The 4,909-nt window shown below is 34.4% G+C and overlaps 1 protein-coding gene and 1 non-coding gene across 2 annotated transcripts in view; both read right to left on the bottom strand.

Annotated features, from left to right (window-relative positions):
• Nucleotides 1-4,909, bottom strand: part of RXFP1 (relaxin family peptide receptor 1) — an 84,905-nt gene that overhangs the window by 53,275 nt on the left and 26,721 nt on the right. The window lies entirely within an intron of this gene.
• Nucleotides 260-386, bottom strand: LOC112483962. Its single transcript, XR_003047834.1, has one exon. It is a non-coding gene; the product is annotated as a U6atac minor spliceosomal RNA (small nuclear RNA).

The raw sequence follows: 4,909 nt of genomic DNA, 5'->3' as shown, positions 1-4,909 counted from the left end.
TATAAAGAACAATTAAAAATTTCCCCCCATAAGCTTTTCCAAAAGGTTATTATGTGAGGCACTATTAGTATATGGGATGGAATACAAAAATATATTGCAATTGAAATTATTCTCTTATTGTGGCAAAATGTACATAACATAAAATTTACCATTTTAACACATGTGAGTGTACATTTTAATGACACTAAGTGCATTCACATTGTTATGCAACCATCACCACTACCCATTTTGAGAACTTTTCCATTGTCCCCAACTGAAAAAAAAAAAAAGGCTGGATGCCACAAAGTTGGCGGTAATGTCTTAACCATAAATGCGTTGTGTAGGCCTTGGGGCCTTTTATATCCTTACCAAGGGGACTGCTAAGTTTCTACCCTTTTATACAATATTTAAACATTTTCTTGAATGACATAATCTCCTAATTATTTCTCTGGACCCAAAGCTGCCATGGTTATTACTACCTCGCTTTACATTATGTATTCACACATTAAACAGTATAGCTGTTCTCACACGATTACCTTACTGAGCAAGTTCTACTTTGTCGAGTCTTTACAGTTCTTCTCTGTTATAAAAAAATTATATTTTATTTTGGCAAAAACACTTGACGTGAGATCTGCCCTCTTAATAAATTTTTAAGTGCACAATACAGTATTGTTAACCGAAGGCACAATGTTATATAGCAGACCTCTAGAACGTATTAATTTTGCATAACTGAAACTTGTCTCTACTCTTTGATAAGCAACTCCCCATTTCCTTGGGCCCCCAGCCCCTGGCAACCACCATTCTACTCTCCGCTTTCATGAGTTTGACTATTTCAAATACCTCATACAAGTAAAATCATGAAGTGTTGTCTTTCTGTGATTGGCTTATTTCATTTAGCATAATGTCCTCAAGCATGTTCTCATATATGGTAGAATTCCTTTCAAAAAGGGGTATCATTATTTGAATGTGAGGGGTTACTGGTTGCATTGGATAAGATCCTTCAAGAGTGGTTGAAATGTCAACTTTTGAATAGTTTTGGATTTGAATTGGCATATCTATGGGCCTATAAAGGTTGCAGGTTGGATATATCAATAATAAAATTGGTAAGAACAGACCTAGATTTACTCAGAGCATTGAATCTTGATAATTCAGTAACTGTATTTGATAACTGTAGTTGGAACAGAATGTGCAGGTGAGAATGTGCCTTTGTTTATTGACAAGTCAGTATGTGATACTTAACAACCCCAGGAGCATCTTATGCTCTGGTGCAAAATACTAAGTAACCACACACACACACTGGGAGTTGAAAATTTGTTATATAACCATAGATCACCAGATGAAAGAGGAAGAAGCTAAGCCCATGAAGTTTTTGTGTTGTTCTTTGCATGTGTCCTTAGTATGTCTCCAGTGTTGTGAGCACAGGCAGAGTCAGAGAAAAAGCAGGAGATACTCAAAATCCATTATACATTACAATCTTTATAAAAATTGTGGTCCTGTCAGATGGAAGGAATAAGAAAAAAATAAAAATTTAATGTGACAGAGAAGAGATTAGTGAAGGAAGTTGGCTAAAGTTTACTGGAGTACAGAACTCCGCCTACGTGAATTAGGTCATAAAATGAAAGAAGTTACAGATAAGAGACGTAATGATATCACAGGAAGAATTGTGAAAGACTTTGAAATGGACAAAAAATGTAAGGCTCATTGGGCCAGGTTATCTCTACCTTACATTGTCTTTGAGTTATTTTACAGCCCTGTAAATTGCAGAAAATTTATAGTAATGCAAATGATTTCTGTCCACAGAGATGTAGATTGTGTGTGCCAGAGACAGATTGTAAGATACACTGATTAATGGATCTTGGTCATTTTTGCATGTGTTAAGCAAATTTATTTCAGCATTTTTATTGGCCCATATATACGTGTATGTGTGTGCTGTCAATTCTTCTTTGAATTGGTTGTAACATCTTACTGGTTTTTTCATTAGTAAATGGGTTAAATAAAGTCTTTGAGAAATTTTAATTTTATATTTATATGAGAGTCATAATTCTATCCTCTCTTTCCACTATTTCTCTTCCTCTTTCTTCTTCTTTTAAAAATATTAACAGGTATGGGGAACCTATTTGGAACCTCAGAGTTGGTATGAAGATTATTTTAAGCTGATGACATTTGAGAATCAACAGATGCGGAAAGAAGCCTTCTGGGGTCGCCTCTTTTCTGAGTAACAGCAGAAATTTCTGGGAAATGAGGTTGCTGTAAATTTCCTTTTTGAGAAGGCTCTACTCCCAGGAAAGAGACCAAGAGTAAACGTGCCAAAAATTCCTCCCTGGGGGAATTTCATGACCAAGAAGAGGGAAAGACTACTTACATCTGCACAAACACTATCACAAACTCTTATTTCACCTTTGCTCTCCTAAAAGCCCATTTATCTTTCCTAAAGAAACCTCTTTGTTTTTTCTCTAGGAGCATTTTCTTCCCCTTTCCCCTAAGTCAGGCATGTAAGCCCCTAACTTTAACCATTTAGTAAGTTAGCTTCTCTGTTAGCTCCTGTTGGGATGCAGACAAACGTTTTTTCTTGTTGATCTGCCTTTTGTCAGTTTAACTCACAGGCCTCAGGTGCTAAACCTAAGAGGCCGGAGGAAAAGTTTTCCTTCCTTGCACAGGTCTGACTAGAACCCTGGGGATGTGAACTTTCGGACCATCTGCTCCTGAAGGGTGTGCACTTGGAGTTCCCTACAGGTAGAGCTTCAGGTCCCATCATCCTGGATGTAGCAAACATCATATACTGTGTCCTGATAAAAAATTGTTGGCCCCAAACTAACTTCAGCTTCTTTGAGATGAAATCTCTGTTCACCAGGTATGGTAAAATTCTCCCCTTAATGGATAGGTGTATTTTCAATCATGATAAATTTCAGAATTAAATACTGAGATAATGAAATTAATAAATGTATAGTATTGGTACTGTGTTTTAATGTAGGGGTAATCTGTGCTTATTGGGAATTTAAAGTGTTCTTAAGAGTTTTAAGAGTTTTTAAATGTTTAAATGTTTAAGAGAATTGAGCAATTAAAGAATAACATTAACTTACTTTTTCAATTTAAATACACATGATCAAATTTAAACTTATGATTTTTTTATCAGAAAATTTGACTGTTAATAAACAGCATTGAAATATTTAAGAGAATTTAACATTACTATATCTAAAATATATTTTATTAGATTTTTCTAGCAGTTTTAAGCAAGCATTTAAATATTTGAACTAAAATCAATTATAACATTTAAAGTGCTGTTTAAAATAGCTTGATATATTTAACTAACAGGCTTGAATGGGACTCATTGTTAAAAGGAATTTGGTTTATTCATCTTGAGTTAAATATTAATGAAGTAAAAGTGAAGATAATTGCTTTTATTTTATGAGATCCACAGATAGAATAGTAAGGTTTGTAAACCGAAGTTAGAGGCTTAAGGAAACAAGGTTTTCGAATTTGTTGCTATAATAAACTAGCATTAATTTAAAACCTAAGTATGGTAGACACTGTTGGTTTGCTGATTCGATAGTAATTCCCAAACCCTTCTAAGAGCTTGCCACTCTTCCATTATAGCAGTTAGAAAAGCAAAATGCGTTCTTTTCTAGCTCCCTTGCTTTGAGTGGCTAAGGGGCACAGTTCTGGCCAAGGGACATGGCAGCAGCTTGCTGAAGAAGTCCTGGAGGTGTCAGCTTTACTGATACAAGAGACGGAAGGAGCTATGTGTATAAACCACTGAGCACTTAGTTTGCTTCTTCATTTACACTTTACACAGCGATGGCTTTTCTGTACCCCTAAACTCATTTTTCTGTTCATGACCCACAGCAGCCTGTTGTAGAATTCATATAAATTCAAGTTTTCTCACTAAAAACCTATGCCCAGTTTTGATGATCACAAGTATTTTACAGATTTTTTTTCCCTGAGATTCTGATGTTTCTAGGAGGGGTGACTATATAGATACCTTGCTTAAGATTATAAATGTTTTGTGGCTCCTCACCAACCAAGAAAATTTGCTCCAGCTCTATTTTTTGTAGCTATTAAGAAATAACATTTATCTAAATATAAACTTATATTAAAATATTGGCTATGCTATGTTAAACCTTACTCTATCTATTTCTCAATTCTGATAGGTTACTTTTCACTGAGAATCCGTTTAGATGGTTCTATGTAGTTTGGCTATAAATAAGGAAGGTTCAATGATTTCTGGATATGAAGGCTAATGCAGAAATACTTTTAAATCTCTCCGTATATGTTCCTCTTATTTGTTTGTGTATTTGCAAAGACAAACACCGAGCATTAAAGCACAAAGGATGAGTACAGCAGCAGGAAGAAAATCACTTCATTTGAATCACTTTTAGCTTATTTTAAAATTAAACTTATTTAGTCCTAGAGGTGGCAGCAAGCTCTTTTCAGATAAGAGTAGATAAATGAGATAGAAAAATTTAAGAAAATGGGATTTAGTGCAAATATTAATAGACAATAAACATTAATATTTCACAAGAAAAATATGTAGCTTAGAAGGAGATATATTTCTAAATAAGTTTTTGAAGTCCTTCTGACCACAATAAATAAAATATTAAATATACCTGACTATGGTTATGCATTGGATTTTATAAGGCACTGACACCAGGAAATTAATAATTTCGATAGAGACTGGGAAGCAAAATAGACTCAGAACTGACTTAAAACACTTAGCAGAGCTCTAGAGGTGTAGAGGACAGTTGAAGATGGTGACAACATGACAATGATAAGGTGTTTGGCTCTATTAGCATGGAATTAGTTAACACTTAATGTCGATATCAATGCATCTTGCTCTTAGTGGCACTTGAAATTAAACTTTTCTGGTTACAGTTTTTAGATTGAATATTCTCATCTCATACAAACATCGTAATTTAAGAAGTTTATCAGTTAA

Source organism: Pteropus alecto, unplaced genomic scaffold (genome assembly GCF_000325575.1).
Source record: "Pteropus alecto unplaced genomic scaffold, ASM32557v1 scaffold166, whole genome shotgun sequence".
NCBI lineage: Eukaryota > Metazoa > Chordata > Mammalia > Chiroptera > Pteropodidae > Pteropus > Pteropus alecto.
Note: the sequence above shows the minus strand (reverse complement) of the source record. Positions and strands in the feature narration are given on the sequence as shown.